This window comes from Trichosurus vulpecula, chromosome 2 (genome assembly GCF_011100635.1).
Source record: "Trichosurus vulpecula isolate mTriVul1 chromosome 2, mTriVul1.pri, whole genome shotgun sequence".
NCBI classification, from domain to species: domain Eukaryota; kingdom Metazoa; phylum Chordata; class Mammalia; order Diprotodontia; family Phalangeridae; genus Trichosurus; species Trichosurus vulpecula.
The window spans coordinates 155499853-155512436 of record NC_050574.1 but is presented as its reverse complement, the minus strand read 5'-3'; the positions used below and the strand labels follow the sequence as shown (position 1 = coordinate 155512436).

General features: G+C 37.5%; 1 protein-coding gene across 1 annotated transcript in view; it reads right to left on the bottom strand.

The window, feature by feature from the left end:
* Positions 1 to 12584, bottom strand: part of CWC15 (CWC15 spliceosome associated protein homolog) — a 38335-nt gene that overhangs the window by 3403 nt on the left and 22348 nt on the right. The gene's annotated exons all lie outside the window — the stretch shown is intronic.

Sequence of the window (12584 nt, the reverse complement as noted above, 5' to 3'; positions counted from 1 at the left end):
AAACTGAAAACTCTCACGTGGTTGGTACAGAGAGATTATATTGACTTTGATAAAAGAATAGAATCAGAAAGACTTTGGAGTTGGAAGGGACCTAAAAAGATCATCAACCCATATCTGAACAGGAATCCTTTTTACCCAACATCTCTGAGGGCAGTCATCCACTCTGCTTGAAGACATTCTGTTACAAGAAAGTTACTAACATCTAAGGTATCTCATCCACTTTCGGACAGTGATGAGTAATGGCTAAAAAGCTGGTGGCTTCAGTAGTCAGAACAACCTGGGCTCACATACTGGCTGTGTGACCATCAAGAGGAAAACATTTAAAATCTCACTGGCCTAGGCAACTGAGAAGTTATAGAAAGTTATCTACCTGCAACGAAGAGAGTTTTCTCCCTATACAAATGAAATCACAGGGCCAGACCAAACAAATAAACAGAAAAACCTGTTAGGAAAGATTTCCTTTTAACAAGCAGATATCTGCCTCTCAGCAATGTCTACCCATTGCTCCTAGCCCAGTTGTCTGGGAACCAGTAAACAAGTCTTCTTGGTCTTCCACAGGACAGTCTTGCAAATATTGTAAGGCAGCCATCAGGTTCCCTTTTCCAGGCTATACCACCCTTTCCTTCTGTCTACCCTCACATGACAGGGTGTCCAGTCCTCTCACCATCCTAGCCACCCTATTCTGTACAGAGTTCAGCCTGCTGACATCCTTCCTCTGATGTGACACCTATAACCAATCACAATACTCCAAGATTGAAGTAGTAAGGTAATCCCTCTTCCTGGAACCAACTTTGTCCTGGGGCAAAAGGAAGTAGCTATTAGAAGATGATTAGATTGGTTGCTTAGTTTCACTTATGACACCTGCTTTGTTCATTCCTGTAGACTGAAAGAAATCAGTACAGACGTTGAGTCCTGGGGTCTTGTTCTGTCTCCTTAAGGAGCTGGAGGTAAGACTAGAAAGAAAGGGAGGATGTGTAGGGAAATAAATTTCATGGAAAAATAGACCTGCTGAGGTTCACTGAAAATCATACCTCCCTCTGGACAGATTCCCAACACCAAGAGGTAGAAGTCCTGAATTCCAGCCTTAGCTCAGTCACTAAACTAGCTTTGTGACCTCAAGCAAGTCACTTAATTTCTGTGGGTCACAAATTAATCTGCAAAATGAATAGCTGGACTATATGACCTCTTTCTATCCTACTTAAAAATTTCTAAAAATATTTCTATGATTTTTGATCACCAAAACATAGAATCTTAAAGTCAGGAAAAGACTTTGGCTATAGTGATCATGGGGTCTAATCTCTCTCACTGAGAGGGACTGATATGTGTCCCTCTTAGAACCAAACCAGTGTCCAAATCTTGGACACAGATTTCAGTAGGAAGACCACCTCAGACCAGATCGTATTTGGGAAGCTGTGGAATGCTTTCAATGATCCCAAACTGCCTAGCGCCACAAAAGCTCATCTCTTTGTGTTACTAATACAAACATGTAAGCATAAATGGCAACAAATTATTGAGAATTTATTAGTCAGATTACACAGTAATAAGGAGAGGCTATAATAACTAAAGAGCTGAGTGCTACACTGGGACAGGTCAGATGTTAAAAGAACCAGAGGAAGATGTTATTGGATGGCTCACCTATAAAAAATTTATACAAAGACATGGAATAGATTTACGCAGACTAAGAAGGTGTGGACGAGCTATGACCTTTATCAGTGCAAGGAAACTCACACTGATGAAATCATGTATCTAAATGTTAAAGGGTAGGTTCCATTTCTAGACTGGCTCTGTGAATTCAAGACCATGTCTTATTTCACCTTCACATCTTCCCCAGCACATAGCTGGTATTCTGCATAAGGACCTTTGCATGGGCTGCCCCCATGCCCAGGGATGTACTTCCTCCTCCTCCCTTCTACCCCCAGGGCCCTTAGTTTCCTTTAAAGCACAACTCAACCACTACCTTCTACATACGGCCCTTACTGATCCCTCAGCTGCCACTGTCTCTACTCCCACCCCCCCAAATTTCTTCCTACTGATTTTGTACACTAATCAGTAGAATCACAGTTCTAGCTCTTTTCCCTATGTGCATCCCTAGAGAATGAAAATTTGTTGAGGGCAGGGATTGTTTCCTTTTTTGTCTTTGTATCCCCACGAACTAACTCCCTGCCAGGTACACAACAAGCACCTAATAAATGCTTGTTGACTGACTGGCTGATTTGCTGGAAATGAAAGTTTGCTTCAAGGAGAAGACTTATGCAGAATATCAAGGAGAAGGCTGAGCCCCAAAGGACAGAAAGAGGGTTTCACTGAAAGCCTTTCCAGAAAGATGAGAGTATGTGAGCCAAGTATAGAGAAGCCAAAGCAGCGATATGTGGGAAATGGTCAAATGGGCTACAGCATACGAGTATGAGAAGGGAGACCGTGAAGTAAGGCTAACAGAAACGTATACTGGGACCAAAATATAGAAGCCCAGGTTATAAGGCCAAAGCGTGTGGTCTGTTTCAGCAGAAAAAGGGGAGCCAGTGAAAGTTTTTTGGTCAGTAGGTCAACATGATCAAAGTTATGCTTTAGAAGGATTAATCTGGCAGCACTGTGTAAGATAAAGTGAAGGAAAGAGAACTGTAACAGGGACAACATTTGGGAAAATATCACTTAGACGAGGAGGAAGCAAGATAAGGGGTAGAAATGATGTGAAATATTTTAGAGGTACTTTGAGAATGGTCATATGACTATTGCATAGGGGCAAGGGAAGAATCAAAGGTAAGAGGAATTTTGAGCCTAGGTAACAAAGAAGATGGTGATGACAGATGAACATCAAAACAAGGTTTTTCTACCATACGGCCAAAATAATTACCTTAAGGAATAAAGCAACGTGATTACATCGAGGTCACTGGCTCTGAAAGCTAAATTGTGTTACTACCAAAACTCTTCCTTTGCAAGACTGGCCTGAAGTTACCTGATACTCATTCACTACCAATTTTCCAAAGGCTTCAAAATTCATTACAAATTTCATGCTTCAGCTATGATCCCCAGAAGAAAAAGTTGCTTCATTATGTAGGTTAATCCTGATAGAAATGTGTAAGAATATGAACATTTCTCCACAGCTTAAGAGGAAAACAAATGAGGAAAAAACCATATGGAATAGAAAATATTGTAAAAAGGAAAGGTAATTTTCAGCTATGATTTCAAAGTACATGATTTGGTCCACAGTCATTAAGTGACAGAGCTGGGATATGACCCCACATCTTCAGATTCCAAATTTCTACCCTCTCTGCCTTGTGTCTTGCTGTCCCTCAAGTTGGACACAGCTCTTTTTAAAAAGGAAACACAACACTTGAAGCTCCTGATTTTATCATCCTCTCATCATTTCTAGGAAAAAAAAAAAAAACTAACCTTGTTTTCATGACTCATTTTCTCTTCCACCAATAATCTTTCCCACTTCCCTGCATTCCTTCCCCTCAGTCTTCAAACATGGACAGGTTCCCCTTCTCCTTAAACAACTAATACTCATTTTTAACATTCATTCCCTCCATCCAAGTTCTTCTGCTATGACTGGTTCAGGTACTTACCACCTCTAGTTTTTTAAATGGTCTCCAAGTCTCTCTAACCTAACTGTTGCCATCAGATTAATTCCTAAAGCAAAATTCTGATGTTATGTCCTCGATCAAAAACCCTCAAAGGCTCGCTATCATCTTCTGAAGATGTCTTGAAATGCTTCCCAAGTAATTTAAAATCAATCTCACTTAATTTTCATTGGGAGAAAAAGCATACAAGAAGCCAACATTAATACTTGGGTTTGCTACTTTGTAGTAAGGCAGTGGCTTCTGGACAAAACCCACAACAAACACATTCATGATTCCTTAAATATAAGTCACGGTCAAAATGTTTTTGTCTTTACTATCATACCCAAAGAACCTGGAATGTTCACTCTGTAACACTACTTTTCCCCTCAAAAAAGATAATGGGATTTTGTACTTTCCAGCCACAAAAACCAATGAGAGCACATTTAACAAATCTCTTTTCTGCCAACTAATTTATAAAAGTCTAAGGCAGGAACTACATCTGTAAACAACAAACATTTCACATAAAAAATTAACTACTTGGAAAATAAATTTTGGTCTTTGATCAACACACTGAATTGTGATTTATTTGATAAATGACAGCACACAACTATGAACGTTTTGCATTTGCAGCTGCTAAGGATTTAGAAAATTAAAAACAATAGCGACAAAAATTCACAGACATAAAAGTTAGAAAGGTAATCATATCTTTTGCTTATGTGCTCAATTTGCTGCAAAGGTCAGATATATAAAATCAAAACAATTTTGCCAGTAAAGAAACCCTTTTCTTGGTGTCAAAGTCCATAATCTCAGAAGCAACACCACTTTAACACCTGTAAAAATTCTTGCTTTCTATAAGAAATCCTTAGCAGTATCCACGACATTTTAAAAATATCTGTACAAGTGAGACCAAACAATTGCTACATTTACATAGCATGTTTCATCTCATTAGATCCTTGCAAAAACTCTGCGAGGTAGGTGCTATTATTATTATTACATCCATTTTACAGATGAGGAAACTGGGGCTCAGAGAGATGAAATTCCAAATCTATGATCTTGGGACCTGTGAAATTACTTACCTAGGATCACACAGCAAGTAAATGCTAAAGTAGGAACTGAACCCAAGTCTTTCTGATTCTAAGTCCTAAGCCCTAGGTCCCTCTTGGAAATACGGAAGTCAAAAATTTTTTTTCACCTATTAACATAAGTGAAAGGCTATAAAATTAAATGAACACTTAACTAAGCCTCCCTATAAAAATAGTCACAGAATCAATGTTTTTCAAGGTGTTCAGGCATGTGTGTGTGTGTGTGTGTGTGTGTGTGTGTGTGTGTTTTCAGCCTCTATTTTGCAATTTATTGTTTTTTTTCCGAAAAGAAAAGTAAATTCTATTAGTGCCTACCAGCTTCCAAATGAATGCCACTAAAAACAGACACCCTTAAAAGGCAACAGGAACTACTATCTACTGGCACAGCCAGCATCTTAAGTCAATGAACAGATTATTGGCCTCAAGTACTACAACAAATGTGGACCAGAAGTATACACTGAAATGTTTAAGTGTTAAATTAACTTTTACCACAAAATAAATGAATGAACCAACCACGAAGGTGACCTTGGGAATTCACACGTGCTGTACAGAAAACATAATTTTACCCAGCATACTCAGGCTTTTATATCCCAAGACTGGAAATTTACAATAGGGATCACTGGCACAATGAAAAGATCATGACTTTAAAGCAGAATACTGGCTTTACCACTAATCTGCTTAGATCACTTAAACTGAGGCTCAATTTCTTTATCTGTGAAGGAAAAAGCTTGTACTTCCTACCATTCAGGGGTCCTGTGAGGCTAAAAGGAGATAATGTGTGTGATGCTGTTTTGTAACCATGAAATGCTCTACAAATATCAGTTATCATTATAAAGGTATTTTAAGTGCCTACCATGTGCTAGACACTGTGCTAGGTGCTGGGGATACAAAACCAAAAGTGAAACAATCCTTGTCTTCAAAGAGGTTCTATTCTGCTGGAGAGATACATGTTCAAAGAGAAATAAATAAAAAGAGATATGTATTCAAAGAGAAAGATATATACATGTTGATTTCTTTGAGGAAGGGAGGGCAGGGAGAAGCTAACAATTAGAGGAATCAAGAATAACAGCTGGCACTTGAGCGGAGCCTTGAAGGGAGACAGGGAGCTCTAAAGAGGTATAAGGTAAGGAGGGAGGGCATTGCAGGCTAGAGAGAGAGTGAGCCTATACAAAAGCATAGAACTAGGAGGTATACGGCCGTATACTGGGAACAGCAAGCAGGACTGTTTGGCCAAGATTAGTTTTTAAGTGAGGAGGGCACTGGTAAAGAGTATGAAGAATTATAATTCTAGGACCTCTTCACCTTACAGGTTGAATAGATTCTTTTTCAACAGTCAAGAAAAATAATTCCCATTTCCTTTACTTGTGTCAGTGATGATGAAGAAATGCCAGCTGATCTCCTACTGGCACAATTTCTTACTCTCTTTAAGAAAGATATTTTGGTTTCAGAAGGAGAATGGACCTACCACCATCCTTAAAAACTCATTTGTCCAAATTATTTCAATAATTTGAAACCAGCAATACCAACTATTTTAGTTTACTTCATTTCTTCATTGAAATTACTGAAAAGTAAAAACTCATTTTCCCCACTGGCTCCTAATGACTGCAAAGTTTTATAACAACTTCTTGTACAATTTAGACTGTCTAAAACCATTAGAGATGACTGACAGTTTTAAGCAAAGTAACAATGTATTCGAATGTTGTTGATCAGCTGAGCTCTGTGGGCATAATGAATAATTTTAAAGATTTATGGTTATGTCAACTATCAGCTGAGAAGGCTCTTGACAAATTCTTTGACATGAATTGTGCTGTTCTGCTCCAAAGCAGAATACAACTCGATGATTTTATTAGCATTAAGTGCCAAATCGGAACAGTCTAAAGGACATAAATCTAGTATGAAACTTCTTAGAATGTATAAAATAATCGAATCATCTTTTGATCCACTAAATTAAATCAGAACTCTCTGAAGGCCACAAGTATTTTCCTACTGATGTTAGTTCATACGAGAAACAATTTGTTCAATGATGTATTTGTTCTCAGTTGTTTTCTTTATGCTTCTGATATCCATTCTTCCCATGCCCCTGTCAATTTTTGTCTGTCTCCCTACATACCGTTATTACAAAAACTCCTTTAGCTCAATTTAAAAATAAAATTAAACAGTTTTTCTCATTTGTAAGTCTGAATAGTTTCCAAGGGCAGTAACAGTAGGTACCACAGGTAGACTTCCCCAGCCAACAGTCTTGAACTTTATTTTTTTTTCCCTTGGCACACAAAGGAAATATTTTCTAACAAAACTTCTGTAAAGTACTGGTGGTAACTAAGGATCCGTAAGACAATCTGCAGACTATTCTCTTAACATTTTAAATTTTTTGTTGGAGAAGATGTGGGAAAATTGGAACATTAATGCATTACTGGTGGAGTTGTGAATTGATCCAACCATTCTGGAGAGCAATTTGGAACTATGCCCAAAAGGCTACAAAAATGTGCATACCTTTTGACCCAGCAATACCACTGCTAGGGCTGTATCCCAAAGAGATCATAAAAATGGGGAAAGGACCCACATGTACAAAAATATTTATAGCACCTCTTTCTGTGGTGGGCAAGAATTGGAAATTGAGGGGATGCCCATCAATTGGGGAATGGCTTAACAAGTTGTGGTATATGAATGTAATGGAAAACTATTGTTCCATAAGAAATGATGAGCAGGTAGACTTCAGAAAAATCTAGAAAGGCTTGTATGAGCTGATGCTGAGTGAAGTAAGCAGAACCAGGAGAACACTGTACACAGTAACAGCCACATTGTGAAATGAGTAACTTTGACAGACTTGGTTTTTCTCAGCAATAAAAGAATCTAAGACAATTCCAAAAGACTCACGATGGAAAATGCTATCCACATCCAGAACTATGGTATCTGAAAGCAGATCGAAGCATACTATTTGCTCTCTTACTTTTGTTTCTTCTTTCTCATGGTTCCTCCCATTGGTTCTAATTCTTTACAATGTGACTAATGTGAAAATATGTTTAACATGAATATAACTGTAGAGCCTATATCAGATTGCACACCATCTTGGGGGTGAGGAGGGAGGGGGAGAAAACTTAGAACTCAAAATCTTATGGAAGTGAATGTCGAAAACTAAAAATTAATTAAAAAAAGAAAAAGAAAACATTATTAATTTTTATAATATAAAAATAGGTATATTTTGTTTCTGATGTGAGTTAGTAAGTCATTTAAAATGGACAAAAACCTAACAACTTGCTCTTCACTCAAAGAAGTATATTTGTCCCATTAATTTCAAGGACAAGTTTTTTTGATGACAAGTATGGGTGGGATGATGGGTAAGCTGTAAGATCTTTTACCTTGCCAAAGTCATCTGTGGCCTAAAAGCTTCTGAGAGCTACTACTTAAGAGAACTCCCCTCTTCAAATCAATAATAATACTTATTTAATACATCAAGGGTAACAAATTGCTTTCCTCACAATAAGCCTGTAAGGAAGACTGTTTAAGTCTTCTATCTTCCATTTTACACTTGAGAATGCTGAGGTTCTGAGAAATACTTGTTCAAGGTAACAGAATAATAATGTCAGGATTCAAATCCAGACCTCACTCTCTTTACAGCATCTTTTCCCTTGGCCAGGATGGCTCTAAAGGGGGATGGGAAAACAGGGAAGGGCTTCTGAATTAGATTTGTATCTAGAATGGACAAGAGAAGTATACAAAAGATATCAGTAAAAGTCCAACTAAGGGATGCGTATCTGGGTTTGGAAGGAGAGTGTGAGGCATGTACATGTGTAAGTGCACGAACAGGCAAAGGAGATTCTGTGTTTAAGATTTAACGACTTTAATGAAAACAATAAGGACAGTCAGCCAATTACTATTATAGAAAGGTACTATAGGATGCAGTAGGGCTCTCAAAACTTTTTTGACCAAGTAACCTGTCTGTAAAAAATGAGTATGTACCCCATGTATATGTATATTTATTCATAAGTTATAAAATCTCCTACTGTACTAACATATTGTATGCATTATAAAGCAAAACAATTTTAAAAAGAAGTGATAATGATGCATTAAACAATATTTTAAATGTATTTTATTAATGGTATAAAAATATTTTTTCATTCTCACAAAAATATTTAAAAGTTTTTTCAAAATGACTGCTTGGATAAGAACAGCAAGATCATGAAAGGGAGTGGGCTATCATGTTTGTCAAGTGAGGCTGGGGCCTTGAACCAGGTTACAAGGTAAGGCAAGTGGGGCTAAATATCAGGCTACCCAAAGTAAGGGGAGTCCAACAAGAACTGATATATGTGTCTACCTAGAATTAATAGATTCTAGGTGTCAGGGTGGTAACTGGGGGAACTTGTTGCATTCAAGTTTAGATAGGGGCAGTTTTGGCAGTGGTAGCAATGGCAGGAGACTATCAGATTCTAACTGTGGCCACTAATTTGCCCTTTGGCTTTGGTTAACCTTTCTTAGGTCTTACAACTTCCATCTGCAACACTAGTGATGCTGACAGAAATCTATAAACTACTTTTAGATTCTCTGGGGGAAAAGTAATAAATGTGATGGAGCCTCACCAAAACAACCGGGTACCGAATTTTGTAAGCCCATCTTTCTGTCCATCCAACAAGGTTTAATTACTGTAGTACCAAAAGTACATCATTACAAAGCTCTCTTTGGATCATTAAGATGAAGTTTTAATGAATCTCCAGAGTAAGTCTCAAGCCTACTACATAATCAAGCTAGTTATGAACACTCTTGTTTGTTTTACCCTGACTCCCCAAACCTTTTAAGTTACTACAGTAAATGTAAAAGAATTACTGTACCATTACATTTTATGAAATAACATCGGAGGCAAAAGGAGAAGTGGCACAAAAAAGTTTTGATAATTTCAGGACTTTTACCCAAAACATCAGAAAAGATGGATGATATCCTGAAACTCTTTTACTTTCCCCTCAAAACTGGAGAGGACTTCAGAACAGGCACCATGCCCAAATATAATGGTTTAAGAATCCAAGAGTCAATCCCCAAGTCCCTAAACTACTATATTCTTTAGTTGTCCAAAGAATAATGAGCATGGAGCCTTAATTCTCTTTTGAGCATCTTTTGAAGTCATTTGCCAATCTATTATTACAAATTATGCTCTAAATGATGGTAAAAGTTTAAGGGGTTCACAGTTATTTCCTGAAGTGTAACTTGTTTTTTGCTTTGTGATACTACTATATTTTGTAGATCTGAGTAGTGCAAATGTTTCATGTCCCACCTTTCCATTTGTAGAAAAGCAAGTAATACCACATTTAAGTAATTCCACACCACAATTAAAAGCAAGGAGTTGAAGCATATAAAGCTTAGTCACATTGAAAGGGAAGTTATTTTAGAAAATACATATGGTAGAAGGATGGAGGGGATGAAATAGAGTAGGAAAAAAAAAGGGAAAGATACTCGTATGGAAAACTACTAACAACACATAATCCAAAATGTACTTTAATTTTATTCTTATGTGCAATCTCGATATAAAATGGAACTACTTTTAAAAAAAAGCAAATGGTCTGTGATTTAATGAGAACATTTATATTCATAACTGATCACAATTCTTTTGATATACTACATACAGAATCATGCTAGTAAGTATTCTTCATGTTAAATATTCATTACTTAAGAAGAGAGTACCAGAAGTATGGAAAACTAATGTATCAAATCTTGTGCTTAGACATAAAAATGTCATGTGTTAAAGCACACACATTTAAAGAGTTGAAATATTTAACTAAGAATTAGTAATAAACTTGAAAGGATCCCACAATACTGATTTTATAAGCAGCACGGGCACTTAGAAGTGACTTTATCAGGAGTCACAAGAGGTTGTGCACTGTGCCTCTTTGTTCAGTCTCCTTGCAACAAAGAGCATGGGTTTGTGAAACTGCTGGTTAGAGTTAATTAAGCACATATTTCTCTCATTCAAAGTCAACTAGGCTGACCTGAGATCAAATCTGAAACTTTGACCTGATCAGCATAATTTTCTAACCAAGTGAGCCCAGAATGGACTCCAGAGTGGAGGTACAAATAAACAGCATAAAGTATCTTGTAAGATATCAAAATTTTCCCTTTCCCTGAAGTATACCTAGATGTATCCAAATTTCAGTGTCTTTCACAAGGCTAAAAAATTTCTATAAAAAGTGATTCAGTCTTTTCTTCCTTAATTACCTGTTGTTCTCTCTTCCCTCATTAAGGTACCAGCAAACATATTTAATTTGATTCAGTTACTTCAATAAACATTTAGGAAGTGACATCTGTACTGGGTACCATGGAAGTTAAGATAAGATAGCTTCTGCTTTCATGAACTGTGTGGTAAAGGGGGTAAGACAACTTGGTATGGATGAGGTAAGGCAAATACACAAGTGACTGTAATACAAAATAATGTATACTAAGTGCACGTAACAGAGTTGTAAACATAATGGTACATAAGATCTAAGATAGAAAGGAAAGGCTATTTCCAGTTTGGAAAAGGGAACTTGAGGAAAGCTTCCTTGGAGGTAGCACTTGAAGCTTTTAAGGATGAATAGGCTCATAGATTTAGAAATCGAAGGGACCTAAGAGATCATCAATTTAACCCCTCAGGTTGTAATGTGGTAGTATGGAGGAAAAATACTGATTTGTAGTCATAAGAATTGCATCCAAACCCCAGTCCTCTTCTTTCACAGGGCAAGTCATTTGACTTTTCTAGGCATCTATTTCCTCATCTGTAAAATAAGGAGGCTGGATTGTAACTGCTAACACTTCTAACCCTAAATCCATGACCCTACAATCCTTCATTTTTCAGATGAGGAAACAAGAGGCCCAGAGAAGTTAAGTGACTTTTCCATAGTGACTCAGGTACTAGAGGCTATAAGGCCATGTCATACAGTGAGTACTTAACAAAAGCTGAGTGATTGCTTGAACCCATATCGTCTGACTGCAAATGAGCATAGGAATTCAACAAGCCATTTGGGTGTGGGAGGGAGACATGACCTATCTTACGCACGAGAAGTTAGGTACGGTAGTAGTATGAAAAACAGTTTAAAAGAGGAGAAAACAGATCACTTTATTAGGAAGTCAGGCTATCTTCTTCAGGTGGGTAAGAACAGGCCTGTACCAGAGTGAAAGCAGCAGAAGTAGACAGAAAGCATGGAAATAGGACAGAGGCTGAGTAACTGTTAGGAAAGGGTATGTAAGGCCAAGAGAAGAGTTAAAAATGAACACTAAGGTTCCAAACATGGATGACTTGGTAGACAGAAAAGGCAGAATAAGAAACAGGTTTTGATATAAAAGCTTGGTTGTACATATGCTGAGTTTGAGGGGTTAGGGGATATTTAGGGAGAGATGTCCTATAGACACCTGGAGATACAGGTATGGTGTTTAAGAGACAGGTCTGAGACAACAGGTTAAAGAAAACAGGTTTGGGGAGCTTGAAAGGTAGTGTGGTATAGTACAAAGAGCACTGGCCCCAGAAGCAAGAGAGGCCTGGGCTCTCATCCACTAACACTTATTACGTCTGTGCACACAACACTTAACCTCAGTCTCCTGATCTATAAAATGGGGACAATAATAATTTTGCATAAAATAGTTCTATGGAAAGCACTTTGCAAACTTTAAGATATTGTGCATATGTGAAAAATTATTTGAAATAATTAAAACAGAACAGCTGAAGCTAGGAATGAAGAGAAAGAAGAGGAAAGAGCTAAAGAAACTCCTGGGGAAAATCTCCTCTTAGGAGTTAGGGAAAAGATGAGGAATCAATGACAGAAAAAGAAAAGGGAGACTCAGAGAAGCAGGACAGCCAGTACAGAATATCCAGGACAGGATGATCACTAGTCTGAAATGATACAAAGAACTTAAATGCCTCCATTTTCTTTCTCCTTTCAGATATTCTTTTGTTCCTTTTTATTTTAGTGCCAGGCTACCCTCCCAT